This window comes from Hippopotamus amphibius, chromosome 7 (assembly GCF_030028045.1).
Source record: "Hippopotamus amphibius kiboko isolate mHipAmp2 chromosome 7, mHipAmp2.hap2, whole genome shotgun sequence".
Lineage (NCBI taxonomy): Eukaryota > Metazoa > Chordata > Mammalia > Artiodactyla > Hippopotamidae > Hippopotamus > Hippopotamus amphibius.
The window spans coordinates 48,210,928-48,226,075 of NC_080192.1; the positions used below are offsets into that span (position 1 = coordinate 48,210,928).

Below are 15,148 nucleotides of genomic sequence, written 5' to 3' on the forward strand. Positions count from 1 at the left end.
CTCAAAGTACAAAGGAACGCGAAAATAAAAACAGCAACAGTGTATATTGTTAAGATAACAAAGATCTCTGAGTATTGGTCAAGAGATCTGACTCATTTTGTAATCAACAGTACTGGATATTTTGAAGGAAAACATACCAATATTGAGAAAACTAAAGGCACTTTTAAAATGAATAGAAGAAATTCTAACAGCAATCTGGACAATACATCTAGAAAAGTTAAGCATTTTATTAAATATGTTAACATGTGGTCTACTTTTAAAATGCATGACTTGATTTGCAGGAAAAACCTATAACAAAGATGATGAAAACCAAAATTAAGAGGTCAGAAACAATACACTGAATAGAGGAAACAAACTGCAAGAGACTGGCAGAAAATAATTAAGACAACTGGTAGTTTCAGTTTTATCCCACAACATCATATGAATTCCTAAGTACCTACTATGTGCATGCAGTGCAGATATTACATCCACACATCTTAGTCCCCCTATTTTTTTTAATAAAAGGATGTTAACTTTGATAACACAGCTTTTGATATCTAAAGCATATTGAGATTACTTTTATTTAAAACCATTACCACAGAACATGGCACTTAGGGTATTTGCCTAAGATCTCACTTGTATTGACAAGTGAAGCAGATGTATGGGGTATGTCATATTTTTCCTCAAAAAGCTGCTTTGGATATGCCTAAAGCATAAAAAATACTCAGTTAAGGCTTAAATACCTCATGGTCAGAAGCCTATTTATCATGTTAATTGCTGCATAACCAACACTTAACACAGTGCCTGGAATACAGAAGGCAATTATTTGTTGAATGAATCAAAACCAGTTTCTCGCCCTAGAGCAGGGGTTAGCTAACTCCAGCTCACAGACCAAATTTCGCCATGGCTGTCTTTTGTAAATAATGTTTTGTTAGAACACAACCATGTAACTGCACATTGTCTATTGTTACTCATACTAAAATAGCAGAGTTGAGTGGCTGTGACAGAGAATATATGCTCCACAAAGCCTACGATATTTATTAACTGGCCCTTTACAAGAAAGTTTGCTGATACTACCCTGGAAGAGATAAGGATAGACCTTGTCCATTAATTCACTGGTGGCAAATGGGTTTCAGCTCAAACAGCAATTCAAAGCGTTAATGGCTACCTGGAGTACAGTGTTAATAATGATTCTAGACTAAAAGGGAAAGAGTACAGTTCTCAATTATCCATGTCTGGTATGGTTTAGGGAAAGGAGAAACAGGACTGTAACTAAAAAACATTTGAAAACTTCTGATGTAGAACATTTTATGTAAAATATTTAGACATTTTACACTGTTGTCTGATAGTTTTACAAAGATGAATTAATCAGCTGCAAAATATGCAAAAATCTCAACCGAAAAAGCCCTGAAAGGAATCACTGAGGATGACCCACCTGAATGCTTAAGACTGTCTATCAAAAACAACAATTTTGGTTCTGGCATAGTTGATGTTGCTCTATTACAACATTCAACAGGCACCTTATTCACTTAGCCAACAGATTCAGCTGTTTAAGGCCATTTGTGAGGATGAGAAAACAGTGTTATTAGGGGAACCTAAGGTAAGGCCCCAGCATATCCCAACACTCCATCCAGTTTTACAGATAAAACTGAAAAGGGTATCTTGGATAAAACACCTTTTTACATGCGGAACTAAATCTGATCTATTAAATCAGCTCACTTTGATTTTGGAAATAGTTAATACAATAAACAGCCTAACATTAAGGCATTCATGCAACTAGGGCTCTGCAAAGTTTCCTTTCAAATTATTCTAGAAAAAATCCTTTGTTTCTTAGGCCTATGTCAAGTACTTCTACCCTAGCTACCAAGGGAGACTGAAAAACCTTGGCATTTTAATTTTTTATAAAGCAAAGTTATTCACCAAGACTCATTGAAGTCTGTGTCTTTTCAGACACTGATGAGTCTTTCTAAAGATAAATGTGAACACACACATCTGTATGTTCATATAAGGCATTTTTGGTCAGATATTATGTTTCTGTTAGATGTAGCCTGGCCCATATGGGCCACACCCTGGCATGACAGGAGGTAAGGAGCTATACACAGGGTATTTGAAAAGGTGGCAAAACAAAGTTACTGATTGGGAATGGTGGGAGGGGACGTCTCAAGGTTAGATCAAATTTAAATCGGAAGACCCAGAAGCCTGGGAGAATTAAGCAACATTAGAGCAGTAGTGATCAGTAACATCTCTCATTATCGTAGGGATTGTGTGCCTACATGTGTAAGTTTTAAAAAGCACCTCTGGAAGACTCTAACACCTCCCTTCCTCCTTAAGACCCTAAGACCTATATCCCTAGCAAAGAAAGGTCAGCGTCTACCAGAGCCTATATTATTAGTCTTCTTTGCCTCCAAATAAGTATCCTCCAGTTTAGCACAGAAAAGGAAGGTCTCCGTGTTCCTCAGGGCTCCAGAAATCAGTATTTTAAATAATCCTCAGTCATTTATAATAATCTACTCTTAACATCTTAGCTTCCACATTTCACAGAAAAAAAGAGATACCACCACTCCAAAGGGATAAGTTAACCAGATGTTTTACTATGTTCCTAGTGAAGCCACATTTTCTCCAAGTCTTCTGAATTTATGATTCCAGAATTTAATACTTACACCAAAGGTGCTCAATAATGTTTGCTGAACAGGTACCAGAATGATATAATTACATCAACCACAGAGATATCCCCATTAGTTAGGTAAAATACTTGCTTTCACGTATTTCAAGAAATCAGAAGTGAGGCCCTTTACTACCAGCAGATAGATTAGAATTCAAGTTAAGGGTAAGGATTCCAGAACAAACCACACCCATTTTCAATGACTGGAAGAATGCCACAGATATTTCTTTTAATATAGATACTCAGATTTTATAATACACCACCCTCCACAAGGATGGGGAAACATTTTTAAACATAATTTCAGTCTGTTTCAACATAAGGCTGAATTCAGATATAAATAGAATTAGTCTTCCATGAGAGAAGGAACAAATAACTACAAGAAAAAATTTATTTCATTTTACTGTTACCTTCCTAAGATTAATGATTAAGCTTAATATGACTGCATTTGAAACCATAATAAGAACGCCATAATTTTAGATTGTGGGTTTATGATTTGCATTACATTCTAAATGAAATTTCAAGACCAAGACATTCCTAATAGAAAATTTCCTAGTAAATGTGCCACAAATTCAGAGGAGAAAAATTAACAAAAAACAGTGGAAGCACAGGTACTTTCCATAGTTTTCTCTAATAATTTTAATACCTTAATATAAGCAGCAGTTTATACTAGCTAATGCCCACAATGGCTTGTGCAGCTAGTTGTTTTTTTTGTTTTTAATTTATTTTATTGGCTGTGTTGGGTCCTTTTTGCTGTGCGTGGGCTTTTTAGTTGTGGTGAGTAGGGGCCACTCCTCGCCGTGGTGCGTGGGCTCTAGGGCGTGGGCCTCAGCAGCTGCAGCACAGGGGCTCAATAGTTGTGGCGCACGTGCCCAGCTGCTCCGCGGCATGTGGGATCTTCCTGGAGCAGGGATCGAACCCATGTCTCCTGCATTGGCAGGCGGACTCTCAACCACTGCACCACCTAGGAAGCCCAGCTAGTTGTTTTATAAAGTTGTTTTAGACTAATTTAACAGTTTTTCCTTTTATACTCTAGCCTCTTCAATTTATTTAAAGATGCACTTAGTACCCAGTATAATAAAGACTATTTAGAAAAATAAAAGGCATGCCAAACTTTGTAAGCCATAAATAATGCTTACATTTGGCTTTTCCATACATTATTCCACTTGCATAATTATTAGGTCAGTAAGCACTTTTTTTTTTATAAAGTAGCTTTGAAACATGCCTATCTTGGCAATCCTATAAGTTACAATTCAATATCCAAAAATAGCACACACATGTCTGCATTCTTGGACATTAATAAACACCAAATGAATGGATAATGGCAATGCGGACTGAAGTTTCAGTGTTAATTAGGCTGCTAGAATAAGGAGAGCATATGGGGAAAACAAAAAGTGGGCAGGCACTTCTTATAATCAATCCTAAATTTCAAAGTAGCATCTTCAGATATTTACTTCTTTCCTTGTCAATACCAAGTGATTCCATCAAGGATGTTAAAATGGAGATTACATTAGTCCTGCAATGTTCCTATTCTAACCTTCTCTTGTGCTCTTGCTTCACAATTAAATGTATATTTCTTAGAAATCTATCAATTGGGAGACACACTGTAGGGTATAAGAGTTTAAAAATCAATAAAGAAGAAATCGTAACGAAAATATGAGCTCAATCATTAAAAAAAGAGCATCAAGCTTTTTTTTTTTTTTAACCATTTCCTATTTTCCAGGCACCAATACAGAGATGAATCTCCACTACTTCCAAACATTTAACCGGATTCTAAGGAATTAGGTGGTTCTCCTATACCTTTAAAGACTTATCACCCTCAGCAGTGCCTTCCATCCTGAGTCTGTGTCAAAAAGAATTCCTTGGCAGAAATTGTAAGCTAATTGCTTCAAAGTAACATTTTCAGACCTTGATGTCCTCCCCAAAGACACAAAGTAATAAAGAGTAAAGTCTTTCCAACTATTTTAGACCCATTTCTCACAGAAATTCTGAAATCAGAAAAAATTTCTGAAACCTGAAGGTTTAATTTAGTGGCAAAACCTGACCTGACATAAATTTTTCACACAGCAACACTTCACCCAAACACCAATGTGAAGCTATTTATAGTTTTTATTTATCCCATTAAGTGTAACTATGTTTCACTTTAGAAATATTAAGTGCTTGATTACTCTTACTAAAATTCAAAACAAATCTTTCCAAAAAGTTCTGAATTCCAAAATACCTGGCACCAAGGGTTACAGGTAAGGTATTACGGACCTATAATCCATTTCACAAACATCTACTAGAGCAAAATACTGCCCTGAACACACTATGCACTTCCAATTTCTATATTGTTGTCTATTCACTGTTAGTTGAAAACTTACACACCCCTTTAATATCATGTACAGATCCCACCTCATTTTTAATGGCTTCTTGGACTACTAAAGCCTAAGAGTTTTCACTTCTTCCTTTGATTCTATAAGTACTCATCTATATCACTCATTTGGGTATTATTATTTTGAACTGCTATTTACATTTCACGATGATTAAATTTTCATGTCTTTGCTAAGAACCTTTTGTGCATAATTATTCAATTTAATCATAACATACAGTAACTGAGAACAACCAGCTCTCAATTACAGGCAGTCAGATGAATGAGTCCTCAAGAGACAGATGCCCTAAATAATGAGGGATTATAGTTGGAAATAAATCTAACACTTAAAAAAATTAGTCTAAGAAGTAGCCTATGATAGGAATTGACAAGGACAAACCACTGGACATTTCAAGTATTCTTTCAATTAAAATAAAAAAAATTGAGCACTTACTATGTGTGCCACTTACCATTTGAGACTGTGGTGGAAAAGTGATATGGTGTTCTTTTCCTTTTGAAACAAACATTTTAGAGGGGAAGAGAGGATAGAGGAATAAATAAATATAATTACTGTGGTAAGAACTACGCAGGTAATAAAGAGGGGATATTCCTTTATATAAGGTGATCTGGAAAAGCATCTCTGTAGATGAGACATCTGAACTGAGATGTGATGTTCAGACTGAGGCAGAACTGCAGACAGCTAAAGAAAGATCATGACAGACAGAAAGCAACTGTAAGCACCAAAACTCAAAAGGTGGTAGAGGGCTTGTGGGGTTAAGATCAGAAAGAAGTCCAGTATGGCTGGAGCTTAGTGAACAATGGAAAGGAGGTAAAGTTGTGAAGTAAGCAAGAACTGGACCTGGTTTTTACTTTAAGTCACTAGGGGAGGAAATGATCTGATTTACATTTTTAAAAGATGACTTTGTCTTCTGAATGAAGACTGAAGTATAGAAGGACAAGAATGGAAACAAGTTAGGAAGTTCCCGTAAGAGATGCCTGCAGCTTTAAACAAGGTTGTTATCACAACACAGGATTTTAGACCTCAAAAATACCTTAACAGCCATTTAATCAAACTCTGTCTACATAAAGGTAAGTTCTAAGAGAGGAATTAACTTGTTCTAGGTTTCATGGCCAGTGCCAGAGAAAACTGAAGCCTAGACTGCCCAGGTCAAAGTTACCACTACTAAACCATGCTACTTAATAGGGTAGAGTCAAACTACTCAAAACTAGCACATCATTTCTCAGATTTAGCTCTCATGATCAATGGAATCAGCTGAAATATGAGAAAAAGTGAAATAAATGTCCAATCTGAGCCCCTAAAGGTTCAGAGAAAAGTGCATAAGACCCTGTTGGAAGTAAAAACAGCAACAGTATTCTCAATTCACAGTGCACAGTTATGAAACTTTTACCCTAATACCATAATCTCTGATAATATCAATTTATCCTCTACATAGGACCCACTGGTAGACATGCTGCATCAATCACTAAAGCATCACAAGTGCTTTTCAAAGTGGAGTTTATCATTTCTGCTTAACCAGAACTCTAAAGTGAACAGCAGAAAACAGCAGCTCTGCTCATTAGAAAGAGAACCTCTTCATCACCGTCCTCACATTCTTTTCTACTTCCTGCCCTTCTACCTCTTCATTGCCTATTATCACCATCATTACTTTCATGTAAATAGAAAAATGTTATAAATGCTCTTCTGTCCTTAAAAGCTTGCAAACTCTGTCTTCTCTTTGTTGAAGGATGATCAAGTAAGGTGACAGGGCTCTTGGAAGAAGAAAAAGCTTAAGTATAAAAAAACCTAAAATAGAGGGAATTTCAACATTTTTTAGCTAGCAACTAAAACTATATAAGCAGTAGTGAGTGGCAACTTTGTGACTAATTTGGACATCCCAAACATAAAATATGATCTCAGTATGTTCCTTAACTCAAAACAGTCAGAACAGCTGACCAGTTAATTACTGAACACAGGGAGAACTAAAGCTTCCTATTAACTACCCCCCACCTCCCTTACTGTGGGATTAACTCATGGAGGCAGGAATTCTATAATGCTTAATCCCTGAAGCTATCCTTAAATTAGTTTTTTACACTTATTCCTTCTCTAAACCACTCCACATCTCTTTCTCTTTCTCTGATGCCAACCCTATTCTTTCAACAGTGGTGTTCAGACTCAATACTCTCTTTATTCACAGGACACACCATTTTATTATTTCTAGGGAAATAACTGGCACTAAATTTCCAAGAAACTGGGTACAGTACAAACTACAATTTACGTATCTTACTTCTTCCATAATCTGAAACTTATTACTTGAACCAAATGCAGGTTAGCCTAAAAATCCTTTAAAATCTGGAATGGTCCTAAACCATAACTTTTATAAGAAGTTGTTTAACAAGGATTGCTACAATTGTTCTTAAATAAACATGAAAAAGAAACAGCTTTCTCCCAGAAGGTAAAAACATTATCATTTGTTTGGAATAGTATCTAGACAACACATCAAATTCTCAGGTCAAGGAGACATTATTAAACTAGAAATGGGAAAAAGTACATAGCTCTACTATATGAAAGCTACTGCATATCCTAAAACTGTGAGTCAATTATTAAAGTCAACTATTAAAAAACCTTTTTAAGATTATGTCAAAACCTGAACATACATGCAACCTATTTATGGTTGAGTAATCAGATATACAAAATTAGTACTGAAACGAAAAACTGGCTTAAAAAATGACAATTACTTAATCTACTACTGCAATCAAAAGCTGAATGGGGGTAATTCCCTGGCAGTCCAGTGGTTAGGACTTGGTGCTTTCACTGCCAGGGTCTGGGTTCAATCCCTGATCAGGGAACTGAGATCCCACAAGACGCGTGGTGTGGCCAAAAACTGAATGGACTGCTCAACAGAAAGAACTGCAAAGAAATTAAATTTAAAATGATTATATATTAGTGAGCGATTCCAAGATAAAGCCCATGAAAACACTGCCTCACATTTATCTATGGTTCCTATTCTTCTCCACCCGTCCAACAGAAATATGTTCAATATATTACAAAGCATGGAAAAATGAGTAATACACACAAAAAAGTGAACAGTAACCAGACAGACAGTTCGGAATATTTTAATAGCTTTTCAGATAAATGCGGATATTCCCCTTTGGTACTATACCAAAACTCAATAGGCTGCGATATACTGGAATGGGTAACCTTATCAAAAAACTTTCTGTTCTCTATAACATTAAGACCCACTGGTCTAGCTAGAACTTTGGAAGGACTTCTTATCCATGCATGATCTTATAATATCATGCATTGGTGACCTGGAAAATATTGGCTTACAGAGTCATGTGGATCTTCAAATACTGACATATTTCATTATACATTATTTTAAAGACCATGCTCATTAATATCACCAACATCATCAGAAAACATCTCCTAAAATGTTGGGAAGTTGTCAGGAGCACAGTGGCTAACACAAGTTTTCCAAAATTCTAATTTTCACTTGAAAACTAGAACTTTATCATTGCCCATAAATCCTGTCAATTTTTTCCTTTTAAAGATACAAGTTCACTTTTTGAGAAAATGTCAGTCTAATACCCAAGTCTGAAAAACTTCTTCAGTTTGTCAAGCATTCTTTCAAGTAAAAATGGTGTTCATGAAAAAAGTGGCTGATTTAGCTTGCAACTCAAATAATCACACAAATGCCTTCCCTAGAGACAACCATTATACTTCAGTATGGCAGCAAAAAAAGCATTTTAAGCATACTTCCTATTTTGTCATAGTATATTAAAATTTGTACAAAGTTGAGATCTGATAATTTTCTTTTTTACTTCATCAAGCGCATTTAGGTTTTCTTTTTGTTTTCTTTTTTTAAAATTGCGAGTGCATGGCAGTGAAGAATACGTACAATGACTGCTAATACAGTGTGGTACTCTGACCTGATTTGTTCCAAGATGTCAAAAGTTTTACTCACCTTTGCGTGCAAAATGAAAAGGCAAAAGACATCCCAGTATTACTGTAAAAATAGTTTTGTACTTGTAGACTCCCTGAATATGTCCAGGCAATCCCCAAGATTCCTTGGACCATACTTTAAAAACCACTGAGCTAGACAATTTATGTGTTCTCAATCACAATTATTCTTCCTTAGTTCTCATTCATACCTTAGTAGGAATCTTAAAAATTAAGTAATCTAATCAAATTCAATTGGCACTAGCGATGCTACAGGTGAACAGAAGCTTTACAGTAAAGAACAAGAACTAGTGCTACATTAATATATTTAATAAACATTTATGAATAATACTGCACTTAATCCTCAACATCTCTAAGTAGTGTATGTCATCTTTCCCTCTGAGGAAGCAAAGAGGTTCGGAAAGCTCCAGAAAAGGAAGAACAAACTTTGCCTAAAAATTCATTGCACTGGCAGGATTACAAGTGATACTAGTTTTCTTCATTACACTTTTCTGTATTCAAAACTTTAGTGCAACATTTCAAGTTCAACAATTTCAAGAGCAGTAGAATAATGCATGCTTATATACTTCATTACTATCCCTTGTTATCATCTGTACAGTACAGAATTCAAGGTTCCTGAGGGATTCCCAAGTTTTGCTATAGTTACCGAGGCAGTTAATGATAACTTATAAATCTTAGAAGCAGGAGCTATAACTATGTTAGCATAATGCAGTCTCATTGCAACCTTACAACACAAGGCAACAGTTGGATACAATATGCACACCACTTTGACACCTACAAACTATTAATTAAACAAAAAGAGCTTTGTTTATAGTCATTATTCCCAGTAGCTAAGAACTCTTAGAAACTCCATTTTTTTTTTAGAATACAGTGACTTGAAAAATATATTCTAATAAGGATAAATTATAGAAAACACAGATAAGTAGAATTTTGCATAACATTTTCCATTTCCTCTCTAGAAGCTTTTGCCAAAAACTGCTATTAAATGGACAAAACAGATTTTCTTTCATCTTTGTTCCCTTCCCACAAGGCAAATAAGAGGAAAGCAACAGGTAGAGGTGATGCAATTAGTTCACTGTATATTTTCAAAATAAAATTACTTAAAAAGCTAAATTTTAAATACAGGAGAGAAAACTATTTTATTAAAAGTACATATTTACTGAAATAGTCAAAGCAACTACTGAAAAACTCAGCAAGAAGCTCTGTGATGTAGTAAAAGTGATGATTCCAATAAGTCAATGATTTAAAGTGATCAAAATTACATATAACTTTTTAATGGATACTCTCTTCCTTTAACATCTTTAATCTACCTGTACAATAGTTAAAAACATTTTAATCCCCCCCACTGGAAAAGATCACCTAGCAAGTTATCTCATGGGATCAGAATCCAGTTTACATTTAAAACGTTTCACTCAAGTAAGTAAATAATTAAATAAATACGCACACATGTACAACTACAAAATTACAGAACAGCATAACTATAAGAGTTAAGCATTAGGAACCAGCCCAATACAGAATTCAAAGTCAGAACATTAGATAATTATTCTCTATAGTTAGACTAAGATTCTTAATTTAAAAGTGAACGTACTTCTAGTACCCCAGCACCTCATATACAATTTCAAGCGTAGTAATACTCCAGAATACCGTTCTCTACAGTAAAAAGCATTAGAAAATTCTGCAATTCATGTTGCAAATATTTTTCTTTCTTTCTTTTCCTCCTTTTTTTTGGCCACTGTGCAGCTTGTGGGATCTTAGTTCCCCGCCCAGGGTTTGAACCTAGGCCCTCCACAGTGAAAGTGTGCAGTCCTAACCACTGGACCGCCTGAGAATTCCCCAAATATTTTTTGATAAATAATTTAAATATTATTTAAAAATCTGGAGCACTTCCCCAAATTTTCACTTTTTTCTTTTATAAGTTTTAAGGTTCCTTGGAAACAGTTTAAAAATTTTGATCTGCTATTGATGCAAAATTCTCTATAAATCACTACTGAAATAATAATCAGTTGCTGTGTAGCCTTAATTTGACTAACACTGGGAATAAACACACCAGTGTTAGGAAGTATGGAGAAGTGGTATTTCTTCTTATCAGTTGTGTATTTTAAAAAGTGATTTAATTTTTTTAAAGGCAGCGTCAAAGTTCCTGATAACCTTTCTTCTTTAAAATACAAATTCTATGACTAAAGGGATTGGTCTTAAAATCCAGTGATCAGCTTGGTTCAAACAAAGTGCACAAGATTATACAGCAAGCCAGTCTTTACTGCAATAGAAAAATTCATTCTATTCCTTGTCCCACTGCTTCTATCGCGTTCATAAGCTTTCCAAAGGACTAATAAATGAAGACCCTAAGTTCTCAAATGGTAATTAGTACCTTTCAGTACTACAGCAAAATAAGAACACTGAAAAACATTAGGCTTTCAGCAAAAGGGTAAGCCATGGTACAGACCTCCTGTCTGCTGAAAAATTTGTCCAATGTTAACAGTAAATTATTGCATCAGCCAAAATATCTTTCTTTACTTTTTCTAAAAGAAATCCAATTTGCAAAGGGTAACTGTAAAAACTTCAGCCTAATCTCTAAGAGTCTTCAAAAATGATAGGAGGGGGAAGAAAAATCAAGGCATGAATTTAGTCACAACCTTATATGGTCTTACAAAGTTTAAGATCAATCTTTATCAAGATTTTCTATAGACTGAGCATGTGACGTCATTGCCATAATAGAAAAGACAGCTTTTGAATATTCAGTTCATAAATACTGAACTATTCCTGGTGCCAATCAAATCAAAACACTACAGATCAATACCCACCTTTATCAATACATAACACAGAAACACACTATTTTAAGTCTTTGGGGAAATGATACATGCACACTAGTAAGATCTTGATATTCAGTAATAAAACTGCCTATTTACACTTTTGGAAGAAAAATAAATGACGTCTTTGCAAAATCAGACAAATCCTATCTGTAGAAGATCCAGTTTCCCTATTTAATTTGCCTGCTTTAATAAATATTGATCAAATACTTACAAAGGAAGTCAAAGAAAACTGAATACGGACAGTTTCTCATTCAAATCTTAGACTTTATATTTAAAGCAACATGTATGTAGTTAACTATGTTATCAATCTCGGCATAGGTCTTCTACCTATCTTTTTGGGTTGGCTAAAAAGTTCATTCGGATTTTTTTTGTAACAGCGTCAGAAAACCGGAACGAACTTTTTGGCCAACCCAATACATTGGACGATACACTTGCTAACATTCTATTATACACAGATCAAAGTCTTTTATGATCAATTCCTTATTACACCTCGCTAGACCCTTCTTACATTGTGGCTCCTTACAATGGGGCTCCCTTTCCCTTCATACACTAAGAGAAAATACTGAAATTCCACAGTAAAAGATTGCTTTGAGGGTAAAATAAAAATCAATTTGTAAAGTTAAAATGATTCCAAAACCAAAGTGGAAATGCTTCTTTTTGAAGGAATACAAAGTTCTCTTCATATATCATCTCTTTAAATGTTCAATACAGTTAATCCCTAAATCTAAATGCTAAACACTCACTATGCGCACAGGCAAGGTTCTAGGAACTAAGATACAGTAGAGAATGACATGGCTCATGTCCCTACCCTCATGGTGCTTACATTTAAGAAACTGGTATTGTCTCTGTGCAAAGAACACATCCTGTCCATGGAGTTTATAATTTTGTGGGAGGACAAAAAACACATATAGTGATAACAAAAGACAGGAAGTGATACTTGTCATAGAAAGGAAGAGAGATGACTTTCATAGGGTGGGGGAGGGTGGTAGGGAGCAGAAAAAGCAATCATTTTCATGAACCCATACCACACTTTAAGCCAGTTTATTACTGTTTTCTCCAGCTGTATTCCCATAATTCCCATTGGCACATTAAAACCAAAATGGATATACGTGTTTCAAAGATTTACTTTCACGCTTCTTCAGATAAGGGAGTCTCACAATTTATTATGAATGACAGAAAGAAAATGCAAGTGAAACCACTTTCGTGTAGTGCAGAGATCAAAAGCATAGATGGGCTCCAATAAGACTATCATTCAGGACTCTGTGTCTTTAAAGTTAATTACCCATTCTGAGCATCAACTTCCTCTCTTAATCTGGCAATGAAACTACCCTAATGGTTCTTCTACACTGAGTAATGTACGCATCTTTTGGGGGGGTATGATGGGACAACTATCCTCTGTAAAATGTAATTCACTATAAAAACATCATATTTTTTCCTCCAGGTTCTCTATTATGGATAAACTACTGTCCTACAAGTCAGCAAGACCACTGACTAGTTATCTTTTCCAGGCCTCAGTTTCCTCCTCCGTAAAATCAGAGGGTGGGACTGGATGATCTAAATAGCCCTTTCCGGCCCATGACTCCATTATGACTCAAATACTATTCAAACGTCAGCTTTTAGGAGTGATACCAGCTTGAACGAAGTTAAATGAACGTCTCCCCTTCTTCCGTTATTTCTCGCCAAGCTAAGGTTTTGTTGAGCAAGTCCAAACAGCATTCTAATCACAAAATAAGAGGGTTAAAAACGAATTTACGAGTTGGAAGCTTTAAGTTTTACAAGCATTATAAATTATATTTTAGATATTTAGAAATCAGATGCTATGCTACTAGCAAAACAAAAAACCAATCAGGCTGAATTAATTTTTAAATATTAAAATCACAACCTTCATTTAGTGTCAACTCTCTAACCCCGTTAAAAATGTGATTTGCCGTTACTCTAACACAGAACTGCTAATGTTCACACCGAACAAGAGCTGCAGGGCAAAAATGTTCTGAACTAATAAGAGCGGGGGCGGGGGGGGGAGCAGGCGAAGGGAAAGCAAACCGTCCGCTTAAACGCGGCAAGAATGATCTTTTCTCCAAAAGCCATCAGTTTTTTTTGTGTGTGGTTTTTTTTTTTTCAGAAGAAAAATTCGGACGGCCCGATTCACTGGGGGTAGTTTTAAATAAGATTCATGGCGCTGACAGTGTTCAGCCACATCGAGATGGCGAAAAAGAGAAGAGGACAAACTTCCTGGATTTTCTCCCCCTCTGAAAGAGAAAGAGATTTCCTCTTGCTGACGAAGGGAAAGGCCCCTTTAACAGTTCTTCCCTCCGCGGCGGCTGTGCCAGACTAGGTGGGGCTCCCTCCGTTGCCTTCCTCCTGCCACTTCCCGCAACAAACGGAGCGAACCGGCCCCGTTTCAGGCAAACTTTTTCCCTGTCAGGCTCGAGCCCGCAGAGCGCCGGGGAGTGGCTTCCCCCGAACGCTCCTCACCCCGACTCGGGACTTCGAGGAAGCTGGGTCTCCGCAAAGGACAACTTTCTGGTTTCCGTTCTAACTTCCACTCACAGCCGGGAGGAAACCTAGGCGGCCGGCGAGGGGGCTCCGGGGCGGGGGGGGAGGGCAAGTCTTCCGGGGAGCCGGCGGGGGACCGCGGGCGGCGGCGGGCAGGAGGGAGCAGGCGGGTGGGGGGGTCCTCGGGCTCTCACTTCCTCCGCCATATTTCAGACATTTGACCCCTTCCGCAAAGCGCGCTGTTCCCCCGCGGCGGCGGCGGCTCGTCCCCGCCGGCCTGGGAGGCAGCGCGCTCGCCGGCCGGGCGCCGGGCCCTCGCACCACCTGCCGCGCTCCGAGGCCGCCGTCGCCGTCGCCGCCGCCGCCGCCCCGGCCCCCGGCCCGCCGCGCGCGCCCCGCCCGGCCCGCGCCGCACCCCGCCCGCTCCCCTCAGCCGGCGCCCGGCCCCCGCCCCGTGCGGCCGCCGCCACCGCTCCCCTCAGCGGCCACGCACGCACTCTGCGAACCTCTCGCGCTGTCACCGGGCCCCTGCAGCCAGCGTCGCCTCGCGCTCCCTCCGGGTCGCTGCTACCGGCGCCACGGCGGTCCTGCCGCTGCCGCTGCCGCTACCGCCGCCGCCGCTCGGGCTGGTTTACACGCCTGACTCTGGGCGAGGTTTGGCGGTGTCGCCCTGACGTCAGGCGTTCAGCCTCGCTCTCGCTTCCGTCCGCGGGCGGGGCACGCGGGTGCGCGGCCCGGGAAGGGGCGGGGCCGAGGGGAGGGGCGAGGGGAGCCGAGGGGCGGTGCGTTCTGCGCCGCCGCAGCGTAAGCCGGACGCGCGCGGCGCTCTTCGCGGCGTTTTCTCTGCGGTGTTTCTCTCCCAGCCTCCGCTGCCCCTTTGGCCTCGCCTTCGGCTT

General features: G+C 38.4%; 1 protein-coding gene across 2 annotated transcripts in view; it reads right to left on the reverse strand.

Moving 5' to 3' along the window:
* Positions 1–14,917, reverse strand: part of RAP1B (RAP1B, member of RAS oncogene family) — a 43,765-nt gene extending 28,848 nt beyond the window's left edge. The window contains exon 1 of one of the 2 annotated variants that reach the window (XM_057741854.1): positions 14,759–14,917. The gene's annotated coding sequence lies outside the window, so the exon portion shown is untranslated. The remainder of the gene's footprint in view (positions 1–14,758) is intronic. The other variant, XM_057741856.1, reaches the window with a different exon arrangement.
* Between the last annotated feature and the right edge of the window lie 231 nt (positions 14,918–15,148).